The sequence below is a fragment of the Saccopteryx bilineata genome, chromosome 1 (genome assembly GCF_036850765.1).
Source record: "Saccopteryx bilineata isolate mSacBil1 chromosome 1, mSacBil1_pri_phased_curated, whole genome shotgun sequence".
Lineage (NCBI taxonomy): Eukaryota > Metazoa > Chordata > Mammalia > Chiroptera > Emballonuridae > Saccopteryx > Saccopteryx bilineata.
In genome coordinates, this window is record NC_089490.1 from 150,064,694 (window position 1) to 150,078,973 (window position 14,280).

General features: G+C 41.4%; 1 pseudogene; it reads right to left on the bottom strand.

Annotated features, from left to right (window-relative positions):
- Positions 1-972: 972 nt before the first annotated feature.
- LOC136319369 (zinc finger protein 709-like) lies at positions 973-13,853 on the bottom strand (annotated as a pseudogene).
- Positions 13,854-14,280: the final 427 nt, after the last annotated feature.

Consider the following 14,280-nt stretch of genomic DNA (forward strand, 5'->3'; position numbering starts at 1 on the left):
ATGAAAAGAATAATTCACATGAATCTCTCATATTTTTGCCAAACACAAAATTTATTCCAATGGTTTATTAGTAAAAAGGCTCCTATACCCCCCACCCCAAAGGAGCCTTCTCAGTATGAAAGGTAGACTACAGATAATGGACTAAAGACATCCAGGAACTGTCACAAAACCAGTAGGATAATCCCAACAGAAATCAAACTTCATTTTTCAATGTCCCTTTAATACACAAAAAATAGAACATTATCAAAATATTAAACTCAAATGCATATTAGAAATACACTTCAATTCCCCTATGAATCAAAATGGTTTCAAAATGGAAATATAAAGTAGTATTCACTGATTTAAAGAAAAAGTGATAACTATAATCTTATATATTATTGTTGAATGTGACTCTTGGAAATATCTGAATATTCAGCTCTGAAAATAAATAAAAATCCATAGTCTCACAATGCCACTTTAAGAAGGAGGTTTGATAAATACAATATATTTACATTTAGAGTAATTCTTTTAGGCCCTGGCCAGTTTGCTCAGTGGATAGAGCATTGGCTTGGTGTATGGACATCCCAGGTTTGATTCCCAGTCACAGCACATAGGAGAATCAACCATCTGGTTTTCTTCCTTCCCCTCTCCCCCTTCTCTCTCTCTTCCTCTCCCACAACCAGTGGCTCAATTGGTTTGAGGATTGACCCTGGGCCCTGAGGATGGTTTGGTTAGTCTGAGCACATCAGCCTCAGGTGCTAAAAATAGCTCAATTGATTTGAGTATTAGCCCCAGATGGGGGCTGCCGGGTGGATCCTGGTTAGGGAGCATGCAGAAGTCTGTCTCACTATCTCCCCTCCTCTCACTTCAAAAAAGAAAAGAATAACTTTTTTAGGTTGAAAATTTCCTAAAACATTACACATGGATTCATTTCCATCAAGATTTCTCATGTTACATTTATATCTTTTTTTTTTTCACATGTAAGGATGTGGATCAACTGAAGTCTTTACTACGCTGTTTATACCCAACAGGACAGTGAGTCTTTTTATGCCTTTGGAAGGGACTGAGGGAACGGAAGGATTTTCCACATTCTTCACATTCATAGGGTTTCTCTCCAGTATGAATTCTTTCATGTACTTTTAAATAACTATAATCTCTGAAAGCTTTACCACATTGTTTACATTCACGAAGTTTCTCTCCAGTGTGACTCATTTCATGCCTGTGTAATGTACTGGGAAAATAAAATGCTAACCCGCATTCTTTACATCGATAAGGTCTATTTTCAGTATGTACATTCATGTGTGCTCGAACACCTGATGGATAATGAAAGCTTTCCAACATTCTTTACACTGATGAGGTCTATTTCCAGCATGTATTTTCATGTGTGTCCGAAATCCTGACAGATGCACGAAGGCTTTCCCACACTGCTTACATTCTTATGGTTTCTCTCCTGTGTGCAGTCTCTTATGTATCTTGAGGCCTTGGTGATTGCAGAAGGCTTTTCCACATTCCTTGCATTCATATGATTTGTCTCCAGTATGAGTTTCTTTGTGTAATTGTAAGGAATAGTAATAAACAAAAGCTTTACCACATTTACATCCATAGGGTTTCCCTCTCTTGTGATTTCATTCATGTACTTGGAAACCTCGATGAGAACTGAAGACTTTACCACATTGTTTACATTCATAAATTTTATCTTCTGTGTGAATTTTTTCATGTGCTTCAAAAGTATGATGATACCTAAACACTTTTCCACACAGTTTACATTCATAAGTGTTCTCTCCATTGTGATATCTTTCATGTACATGAAAACCTCATTGAGAATTGAACACTTGACCACATTGCTTACACTCATAGGATTTCTCTCCTGTATGAATCCTTTCATGTGATTGAAAAGCACGATGATATCTAAAGACTATTCCACACTGTTTACACTTATAAAGTCCATATCCATTGTGCATTGCCATATGTTTTTGAAAGCTTGTGAGCCACATGAAGGGTTTCCCACATTCCTCACATTTGTACTGTTTTTCTCCTGTATGAATCCTTCCATGTGTTTGAAAAGATGTATGGAAACGAAACACTTTCCCACATTCCTTACAATTATAGATTTTCTCTTCAATGTGCATCCTTTGATGTATTTGAAATAAACTTGAAGAAATGTAAGTTTTCCCACATACCTTACACTTAAATGGCCTATCTCCATATTTCAGATACTCATGTGGTTTGTGTCCAGTGTGACATCTGATGTGCACATTAAGGGAAAAGTCATGTGGTTTTACTCCAGTAGCTTTCTTGTTCAGACTGAGGTTTTCTCCATGTTGATGACCCTCTTTACTTTCACAGAGTCTTTCTACCATTTGACTTCTGTAAAAAATGAAAAGTACATTATTAATAATTTTATAATAGTTTTAAAAATATTTATTAGGATTTAAAGGAAAAATATGTTTCCTCACTTGTCTGAATTCTCTGAAGTTGAATATACCAAATGCTCTCCAGGAGGATGTCACCCTTGCAATGATCAAAACAGTGATATTCATATATGGCGCTTATTAATACAGTTTCTAATTTTACAAGCACTGAATATTTATGTCACAAATAAAGGAAGTATTTCTGGTAAAAAATTTTAAGGAACAACTAAATTTGAAGCATGAGTTATTTTGTGTTCTTCTTCTAAATTCACCACATACCAGGATTCTCATATGAGACACTACTTCTATTATAAGTGTGACTCACCTTAATTTTCTCCCCTGGTTTTTGTACAAATCTTCAATGTCATGATCTTCCCATTTGTTGCCTAAAATGTAGACCCAGAAAAATGATTCTAAAATATTAAAAGTTATGAAAAAATTATTAGATTCTATTTTTATTGTTAGCTGTGCCCATGCCTAGTTTATTTACCAATGTCCTCCTTTTCCACATTCCACATCTTAGAAAAAAGATAATGAGCAAAACATACTTGTTCTGTATTTGACCAAGTGAAGGAAAGTCATCCTCCTTACCTATTGAGTTCAGGTTCCTGAAAGTTTCCTGCATTACATTTCTATACAGTTTCTTCTGTGGAGGATCCAGTAAAGCCCACTCTTCCAGCGTAAAGTTCACAGCTACATCCTCAATGGCCACAGCATCCTAAAATATGCATCCAAGTGTGTTTACAGTAGGATACGTGAGACTGAGTGCACATGACATCTCTACTCCATTTACGGGAAACTTGTTTATGATTCTCTCATCTCTAAACATTTATGCTATGACTTGATCATCAGAAACTTACTCTGTCCACACTTATTTCCTTATAATTTTTTTGTGTGTGTGTGTGTGTGACAGAGATAGAGTGAGAGACAGATAGGGACAGACAAACAGGAACGGAGAGAGATGAGAAGCATCAATCTTCAGTTTTTTGTTGCAACGCCTTAGTTGTTCATTGATTGCTTTCTCATATGTGCCTTGACCAGGGGGCTACAGCAGAACGAGTGACCCCTTGCTCAAGTCAGCAGCCTTGGGCTCAAGCTGGTGAGCCTTAATCAAACCAGATGAGCCCGCGCTCATGCTGGCAACCTCGGGGTTTTGAACTTGGGTCTTCTGTGTCCAAATCCTACACTCTATTAACTGCGCCACCGCCTAGTCAGACCTTCCTTATAAATTTCACAGCATGATGAACACTTGGAAATGATTTACACACCTTTACTGTGGTCACATTATATCTTATTCTTCTTTAATGGCAGGGTTCAGAGAATGTTGAGAAGTGACAGATATGCTACACAAATAAAACAGGTATCATCATTTTAAGGCGGTCAATACCTCCTGAGAAAAACTCTTTTATCTCCTTCCTTATTACACATTATTTACAGCTCTCCATGAGGCAGAGGGTCAAATCTGAATAAAATTTTAATCAATTAAAAAATGGAATCTTTTTCTTCTATTCTCATCACCAAACATGAGACTATGAGAGACCAGTGGAAATCCAACTTTTAATAAGGTCTGGCTGGCCATGATCATCCCTGAAGTACTTAGGGTCTTTGGAAGTAGCCAGACAGAGCTGGAAAAATCGAAATATTTTTGTAAAAAGCTACTATTTTCGTCTTGTATAGTATGTCCCACAGTGGCAGTTCTGACTTTCTCTCTCTGACCAATATAAGGGGCTATAAAGTTAATTGGAATTTATAGAGTTCAGGCACTAGGAAAAAGGCACAACTTAAACCTCAAAATCCCTATACTCTGTGCCTCAGGGCTGCTTGCAGCCAATCACTGGCAGAGGCGGCACACACAGTAACAATACGCCAGAAGTGCTCTTTGCGGCAGGAAAGAAGGAACAGGTTGAGAGTTGCCAATTGCAATTGTGTTCATTGAAATCCACAACGGTTTGAAGGCAAATCTGCCCAGGAGTACAACACACATGAAGGACTCAACAGTGCTTTCCTCCAAAACACCATAAAATCTCCATTTTCAAATTGCAGAAGAAAGTGTTTCCCGACCAGCCAACTTGGAAGCTGCGCTCCCAAGTTCTCTAATCCCCAGCTCCCACGTGGAGTAAGGCAGCATTGTATCTCAAGCCCTGAACCTATGTCCAATCCCTGAGCTGCTGACCGCACACGGCCAGGACGGTAGGAAGGGTTTGTTACGTCGGTAACTGTGGGGAGAGCACGGCAGGCCGCTCCAGCAGGCAGGAAATGGCTTGAGAGCAAGAAGAGATGCCTGGACTTTTTGTATAATTGAAGTCAGGGGTTGGGTTAGAGCTCTGGGTCACACACACGAGCAGGACCTTAGAGGACTGAATCTCCTGACACCTTTAAAGGAAGGAGCACCAAGGCCCTTATCACGTTGTGTAAATGTGGGTCAAAGCGGAATGAGGAGGGATGAGACTGGAAAGCTGTCACCTGTCAATCATTGAAAACTGAAGTCAGAAAATTCTGGTTTCTGGTTGGACATTTTAAGAACTTGGAAGCCATCATTACAGACCTCATAGGAAAACCAAGAACCCTTCAAATGAACAACTTTTCTTAGATTCATCTGAGGATGGTGGTCACAATAAACCACCATCTTCAACATTGCAAAAGAGAAAATAAATTAGCACTTTAAAATACAGTATGCCCCAAATATTCTGTTCTTATCAAGACCTGTAATGCAAAGATGAAAAGAACAAACATCACAAAACATGATATCCATGAACTGTGGAGCAATTATAGAAGATTAAAATACACATAATGGAAATACCTAAAGAAAAAGACAAGGGAATAGACAAAATAGATAAATAGTAATCACTTGAGATTCTCCTAAAATTAATCATAGTCAACAAATTGTACAATTAAGAAGCTCAGTGAGCCTGGCCTATGGTGGCGCAGCGGATAAAGTGTTGATCTGGAAGGCTGAGGTCACTGGTTCGAAACCCCCAGCTTGCGTGGTCAAGGCACTTACGCGAAGCAACTACTACAAGATGATGCTTCCTGCTACTCAACCCCCCACCCCTTGTCTCTCTCTTCTAAGGAAAAAAAAAAAGCAGTTTAGTGAACACTAAATATGGAAAACATCAGAAATGCACACCAAGTATGTTTGTTTAAACTAGAGAAACCTCAAAAATAAAAATATACTGAAAAATAACCAGAAGGGAAAAACGTACTTTAGGTATAGAGAGAGAGAAAAAAAAAAAAAGAAATCAGACTTCTCAGAAATCATGCAAGCAAGAAGAGAGTGAAATAATGTGTCTGTTTATTTACTTATTTATTTTTAAATGTTTAAAGTGTGAAAGAAAAAAAATCTCCTAGTTTGGAAAACCAAAAGATGGTCCATTGAAAAAAATTAATAAAATTGATAAATATCTAGTCAAGATAATTAAAAGGAAAGGTAGAAATTACTAATATCAGAAGTGAAAGGGGCAAATGAACAAGAGGAGGGGTTTTATATCATCTAACATGCATTCATGATAATCTAGTAATAGAGTAAAATTCTCTCCTTGAGAAAGAACATCACAATACCTATTGCTAACATCATACTTAGCGAGAAACTAGATGCTTGTATGGTAAGCTGAGGAGAAGAGCAAGGATTCCTCTCACCAATTCTATTCAACACTGTACTGGAAGTCCCAGCCATATCATAAGAAAAGGATATAAAAGGCAGAAACAAAATTGTCTTTCTTCCATATGATACAACTGTCTATGAAAACCCCCACAATAACAGAGATAATGCCTGAAGTAGCCAAGTTGAAGGATATATGTCAACTGGTTCCCTATAGAGGCACACAAATACAGGAAACTGATCTTTGACAAATTAAATAGAGGCAGTATAAGAAAAAAAAAACTTTTATTTTTTAATTTTTAAAATTTATTTTTATTATTTTATTTTATTTTGAGAGAGGCAAGGAGAGAGAGAGAGACAGCAACATTGAGCTGCTTCGGTATGTGACCTGACTGGGAAATTGAACCAGCAACTTCCACGCTCTGGGATGATACTGCAACCAATTGAGCTATCTGGACAGGGCTTAATTTTTCTTTTTTTCTTAAGAGATAAGGAAAGAAAAAGAGAGGGAGGGGAGGGAAAAGGGAAGCATTAATTTGTTACTCCATTCAGTTGTGCAATCATTGGTTGCCTCCCGTGTGTGCCCTGACCAGGGATTGAACCTGCAACCTTGTTGTTTCGGGATGACTCTTAACCGACTGAGCTAACCTGCCAGGGCCTTTTATATTTTCTTTGAGAAAAAGAGGGAGAGAGACAGGGAGAGAGATGAGAAGCCTCAATTTGCAGTTGCATCTTTTCTTTCTTTCTTTCTTTCTTTTTTTTTTTTACAGAGACAGAGTCAGAGAGAGGGATAGATAGGAACAGACAGACAGGAATGGAGAGAGATGAGAAGCATCAATCATTGGTTTTTTGTTGTGACACCTTAGTTGTTCATTGATTGCTTTCTCATATGTGCCTTGACTGTGGGGCTACAGCAGACCGAGTAACTCCTTGCTCGAGCCAGCAACCTTGGATCCAAGTTGGTGAGTTTTTGCTCAAACCAGATGAGCCTGCGCTCAAGCTAGTGACCTCGGGGTCCTGAACCTGGGTCCTCCGCATCCCAGTCCAATGCTTTATCCACTGCACCACTGCCTGGTCAGGCTGCATCATTTTTTAGTTATTTACTGATTGCTTCTCATATTAGCCTTAACTGGGGTGGGGAGACTCAGGCCAGTGATCTTGTGATCATGTTGATGATACCATCCTCAAGCTGGGTGAGCCCACACTCAAGCCAGTGACCTCAGGGCCTTGAACCTGGGACCTTAGCATCCTAGGTCAACGCTCTATCCACTGTGCCATCACCCATCAAACAAAAAGAAAGTCTTTTAAATAAACCATGCTGGAAATAATAGATATCTACATACAACACACACACACACACACACACACACGGACACACACACGGACACACACACCCGCACACACACACAATATAGACACAGACTTATACATTGCACAAAAATTAACTCAAAGTAGATTATACATCTAAATGTAAAATGCAAAAGTAAAAATACTTCCTAAAATGTAATATATGAGAAAATCTAGGTGATCTTGTGTTTAGTGATATATATATATATTTTTAGATAAGATATAAAACCAAATGTTTCACTTCATTAAAATGAAACACCTCTTTTTTCAAGAGTTTTTTCAGTATGAGAAAATCTTTTTTTTCTTAAGATTTTATTTATTGATTTTAGTAAGAGGAGAGAGAAAGGGGGTGGGGAACAGGAATGTACATGCCTTGACCCAGGCCAGCCCAGGGTTTCTAACTGGTGACCTCAGTGTTCTAAGTTGACACTTTATCCACTTTGCTACCAGGTGAGAAAATCTTTTGTAAAATACTTATCTAATAAATGATGAGTATCCACAGTATTCAAAGGACTCTTAAAACTGAACAATGAGAAGACAAATAAGCCAATTAAAATGGACAAAAGATCTGAACATACAACTCACCAAAGAAAAATACAGATGAGAAATAAGAAATATGAAAACATGCTTTTGCCCTGGCAGGTAGTTCAGTGGATAGAGCCTCACTCTGGTGTATGAATGTCCTGGGTTTGATCCCTTGTCACGACACACAAGAGAAGCGACCATCTGCTTTTCTCCCCATCACTATCCCCCTGCTGCAGCAGTTGGCTCAATTGCTTGAAGTGTTGGCCCCAGGTGCTGAGGATAGCCTTAGGCGCTAAAAATAGCTTAGTACTTGAGCATCAACCCAAGGTGGGATTGCTAGGTGGATCCCGGTTGGGATGTGTGTGGGAGTCTGCCTCAGTGTTTTTCCTCCTTTCACCTAAAAAAGAAACGAAAACATGCCTGACATATGTCACTGGGATACCACAAATAAAATAATGAGATGTCACCGTATATACTTATTAAATACTCAGAACACTAGATACTGGTACAGATGTGAAGTTGCAGGTCATTCTCATTCATTGCTGGTGGGAATGGGATTAGGTATACCTACATTGGAGACAGAAACTTTCTGTCAAAACTAAATATACTCTTACTACATATAGTAAGATCCAGAAATCATATTCCTTGGTATTGACCAAAAGGAGTTGAAACCTTTCACCAGTGGTAGTCAACTTGGTCCCTATTGCCCACTAGTGGGCGTTCCAGCTTTCATGGTGGGCGGTAGCAGAGCAACCAAAGTATAAATAAAAAGATAGCTTTAACTATAGTAAGTTGTTTTATAAAGATTTATTCTGCCAAACTTAGCAAAAATCCGACATAAAGTACTTGGTAAGTAATTATTATTATATGCTTTAACTTGCTGTAATTCTGCTTTATAAATTTTATAGGCCCTGGCAGGTTGGCTCGGTGGTAGAGTGTCGGCCTGGCGTGCAGGAGTCTCGGGTTCGATTCCCGGCCAGGGCACACAGGAAAGGCACCCATCTGCTTCTCCACCCCTCCCCCTCTCCTTCCTCTCTGTCTCTCTCTTCCCCTCCCGCAGGCGAGGCTCCACTGGAGCAAAGTTGGCCCGGGCACTGGGGATGGCTCCTTGGCCTCTGCCCCAGGCGCTAGAGTGGCTTTGGTCGCGACAGAGCGATGCCCCGGATGGGCAGAGCATCGCCCCCTGGTGGGTGTGCCCACCACCGGGTGGATCCCGGTCGGGCGCATGCGGGAGTCTGACTGCCTCCTCGTTTCCAGCTTCAGAAAAATACAAAAAAAAAATTTTTATAAAGTAAAGTTACTTCCCTACTTTATAAATTACCATTACTGTGGAACCGGTGGGCGGTTAGAAAATTTTACTACTAACAGAGATACAAAAGTGGGCGGAAGGTATAAAAAGGTTGACTACCCCTGCCTTACACAAACCTTTATGCAAAAACCTACATGTGAATGTTTGTAGGCCCTTTATTCATAATTGGCAAGAATTAGAGTTAAGAAAGATGTCCTTCAAGAGGCAAATGGCCTGACTGGTGGCAATGTACTAGATAAGAACATCAACCTATAATCCTGAGGTACCAGTTTCGAAACTCCAAGGTCGCCAGCTTGAGGACAGGTTCATCCAGCTTGAGCGCAGGGTTGCCAGGTGATCATGGGATCTTCGACATGATCCCATGATCGCTGGCTTGAGCCCAAGGTTAATGGTTTGAAACCTAAGGTTGCTGGCTTGAGCAAGGGGTCTCTGGCTCAGCTTGAGTCCCCCATTCTAGACATGTATAAGAAGCAATCAATGAACAACTAAAGTGATGCAACTATAAGTTGATGCTTCTCATCTCTCTCCCTTCCTATCTCTCTGCTTCTCTGACAACATAAAAGGCAGTAGGGGTTTGTAATTAAGCCATTAAATGTACTAGGAATTGGAGAGATTTCCATAAGCCTTGAGGTGTTTTCCTCATCAATTAAAATAGAAATTCATCTGCTTTAGGAATAGTATAGGGCTAAAGGCTCTCAAATGTCAAAGTTCTCTAGAGACAAAGACTCACAAATACTGACCTAAAACTGGAAAAAGCACCTGAGTACTTAAATACACTATATGTGCTGCTTAAATAAAACAAAAATTATATTTTGTTCTACAATCATTGTCTTTCTTATTCAACTACACTTTAAAAGCCCAAGTGCTAGTGGAAATTGGAATCAAAGGACTTCAATATTCAAGGGTGTGAGGTCCATCATAGAGAAAGCCAGGATGTGAGCTCTGGGTCTTATGAGAAACTGCAAGCAGTACTAGTTTCCCTGTGCTGGGCAGCCCTCTCGGGGGCCAGCCCCCATATATTTAGGCTAGTTTAGCCTTGGTTCCCAGGCACTTCTAGATCAGGCACCCAGAAGACTGCCTTTTAGGGCACAGGCTAGCTAACACAGCAAGCTGACATCACCACACTGATGCAATGGTTGATGTAATGTTGGTACCTAGCCACTATTGTCTGTAAACCCTATATATTTTCACGCCTGCACTGGTAGCCTAGGAGCAGAAGAATGAAGCACGAATAAAGTCTTGAAGCATGCATCACTTGCTCTTGGCTCCTCGAGCTTTTTTCACCTTGGGGATCTTACTGAGAAATCATCCCTTGTGGAGCAGGTGTGCTCTGACAAAGGGTGAAAGGAATTTAATGGAAACCCTCACAAATATTAGAAAACAGATAAGCAGCTTGCTTCCCTTACAGTTCAGAAGGAAACCCACACTCAGGTGAACATAATTGCAAATTCAAGGCCCAGACAACCACCTTGAGACAGAACTGCTGTAGTGGGTCAGTCCTTGGGGAAAAGGGAGGGAGAGCTGAGTGGGCTCCGGAATGAGCATGGTGGAGCATGGGAGCTCCACCATGCTCCCCTCTGCGATGAGCATGGAAGCCTGGGTTCTCACAGTGAGGGAACTCTCAGCTTGACATTGTACAATGTTTTGACCCAAATAAACTCCCCAATTCACCCTTTGTCCACCTGATCTTCACAGACTTTCCCATGTGCAAAAATTATACTTTGAGCACACCTATACTGCAGTTGAAAAATTCAAATGTAAGTCTAAAAATGTCTAGATTTAAGAAATCACAACCTCAGAAAGGGAGTCATCCCCACTCCTCCTCCTTGTGCATGTGCACTCTCAACTTTCCAGGTTTCAGTAGCTTTTCTCAGGGTACAGGCTCCTTTCACGATGGGTATGAGCAGGGAGGACACCTGTAGGGGAGGCCCCCCAGGAAGAACCAGCTGGGCCTTCAGTTACTTCCCTTTCCAGGCTCAAGATAGGCCTTAGGTAGTGTTATTGGCCACAGGCCCCCCTCCCCACTGGAGAAGCCAGTACCACCACAGATTAAATTACATAAACCCAATGTTTGGACAATCCAGGAAAATCACTCAAGTCCACTGATACTATGGAAAGTGGGGGGGGGGGGTGCTGGCTAGTTGGCTCAGCGGTAGAGCGTCAGCCTGGAGTGTAGAAGTCCCGGGTTCAATTCACAGTCAGGGTGTTAAAGATGGCTCCATGGCCTCTACCTCAGGCACTAAGCAGAGCTCGGTTGCCAGCAGCCCTAGATGGGCAAAGCATCAGCCCCAGATGGGGTTTGCCGGGTGGATCTCAGTTGGGGCACATGCAGAGTCTGTCTCTGCCTCCCCACCTCTCACATAATAAAATATATATGGAAAGGGGGGAAGAATACTGTAACTCACTTTAATAAAAGTTAAACCAGAAAAACTCAGGTATCTGTTCCATTCAGAAGAAAAGGTGTCAGTTAATTACTGTTTCTATGGCAAGGCATTGTTTTTTAATAATCACATTTGAATACATCTGCTTTGCAAATCTAAGCTCTGGAGTTTCATTTGAAAACACCTAAAAGTAAAGAACAGACTTCAGAAACTTCCTGCACAGCTGAAGGGAAGAAAATAGTGAAACTACACTTCATTAACAAAAGAATTGGTAATACTGGAATCTTTTTTTTAAATTCACCACTCTCTTGCCTCTTTGGAACTATTTTATACTGTCTTTCACACTTCTTCCTTGGTGGGGAAAAATACCTTACAGTGTCAAATCCACAACCTTATTCCCCCAGCCAAACTCTTCCTGGGGCTGGTGATAGATCTCTAAATTTCCAGGTCTCTCCCTTGTTCCCAAATGGCAGTTCTTCTCACAGTACTATCCACTGTTTGTCATTCGTGGTGCATCTGAAATAGTACCTATATTTTCCTTGTTTGCCCTTTTCTTCACATAGTCATGAATGGCCTTTTTTTTTTTTTATTTATTCATTTTTAGAGAGGACAGAGAGAGGGAGAGAGAGAGACAGAGACAGAGAGAAGGGGGAGGAGCTGGAAGCATCAACTCCCATATGTGCCTTGACCAGGCAAGCCAGGGTTTTGAACCGGCGACCTCAGCATTTCCAGGTTGACGTTTTATCCACTGCGCCACCACAGGTCAGGCAAATGGCCATTTTTTAAAGGTATATATATGATATATAAATACGGCCTTACCTGTAGTGGTGCAGTGGATAAATCGTCTACCTGGAATGCGAAGGTCGCCAGTTCGAAACCCCTACCATTGCCTGGTCAAGGCACGTATGGAAGTTAATGCCTTCTCCTCCCCCCTTCTCTCTCTCTGACCTCTCCCCTCTCTCTAAAAATGAATAAATAAAATCTAAAAAATATATTTTTTAAAAAGATACATAAATAGATATACACTGCTCACAAAAATTAGGGGATCAGGGAACCTGCAGATACTCAGATACTTTTAGTCTTTTGCTTTTGAAGTTTTTCGAGATAGCAGGGAGTTGTCAGCATAGAGGGGAGGAAGAGAGAAAGCAGATGGATGGACAGCGTGAATAGCTGGGTGGAAAGAAGGAGGGTCAGATTTGCAGGAGGAGGAGGAGAAGGCTAAAGTTCTGGAGCTCTGAAGGGAGGGGAGAGGACGAGGAGGAGAAGGGCATAGTTGTAGTCTGTGAGGAGGGGGGTTGGGGCGAGGAGAAGAAAGGCAGAGCCTGCAGTTTGTAAGGAGGGAGGAGGGGTTTAAGAACACAGTGGAGAAGTGAGAGGCCCCTGACCAGCAGGGGAAGAGAAAGAGAATGGTATATGCAGGTGAATAAGAAACAGAATCCTGCGAAGGGAGGGGGCTTTCTGGAGGGAAGAGACTCGAGCGATAGAGATTTGCAGAGGGACCAGAGAGGGGTTCTGAGAAAGGGGTGCCCTGGGCAATCAGGCAGGAGGGAGAGAATGTTGAGAGTCCATGGAGAAGGAAAGATTAGGAGTGACGGTTTTAGGTGAGGTTTCTTTGGCCAAAAACGGCTTGCATGTAGAAAAGCAGTACAGAAATTAAGGACTGGAGTGAAAGTAGAAGGAAGTCTGCACGTAAGGAATTTCAGAAGTTTTCCTAGTCCAATGGCAAAAGTTGTCAAGGTCTCTCAGAATATTGTAATTGAATGTCCCGTTTTCAGGCCAATGGGAGACATTGTTTAGTTTATATTGTGGCCAGGCAGTATGGCAAAAGAAAATGAATAGAAGACAGCCCAATGGGGTTTGGTCAGACGCCTTTAATTATGAAGAGCTCAATGTGGAGATTAGTGATATAGAGGGCGTCCCCGCCTGCAATCACAATCTCAAAGGAGAAAGCTCTCCTGGGAATGTGGATTTGATCTACTTAGGGATCATCACTGCCCAAGAAGGAGCTCAAAGAGAATGTGGAGGGATTTGGCTAAGAGCTTAGACTTTTGGAATGTGCTGTACCTGGGACAGAAATATGGCAAACCCCTCAAAATGTGAGGCTGACGGGAGAAAACCGTCCGACGATGGATTAGGGATTTATGGGTCAAGTTAAAGCCAGCTGGGAGAGAAAAGGGAGAAACTCTTTACCTTTCTGGTCCAGCAGGGGTTCAGGACAGAGACAGATTACTGGCCAATCAACCTACAATTACACGTCCAAACAGAATCAGAGAGTAAGCCTGGGACGAGCTGCCGCTGCCCATTGCATCCCTGGTTGTAAGTTTGGATGGCAAAGAGGGATCGTCCAGGCAGTTAGTACCCTGTCCTGGGTTTTGGCACCAAATATTGGAATCCATGGCAGTCGGAAAAGACCAGAGTAACAGGCTTTATTGAAAGGAAGAAAGGAACCCTGTTGGGCACTTCTTCGAGGGAGAAGGGCACTAGTTACAGATTAGGGGTGAATTTTATAGGGCTTGGGAGAGCCTGAGGGAGTATTGAGTCAAAAGTTCTGGTATGTTCCCTTTTTCAGTTTTAGGATTTCAGCTTTCTGGAATGCTCCTTCTTGGGGAAGGTTGACCAGCTTCCTGGAACTCTTCTGCCTCAGGGGCGATTATCCAGTAAGTAAGGGTAGGTCAGGTTGCCAGGTGGAACAGCAAAAGGGCTGTTGGAATTTCATATATCTATCAAACT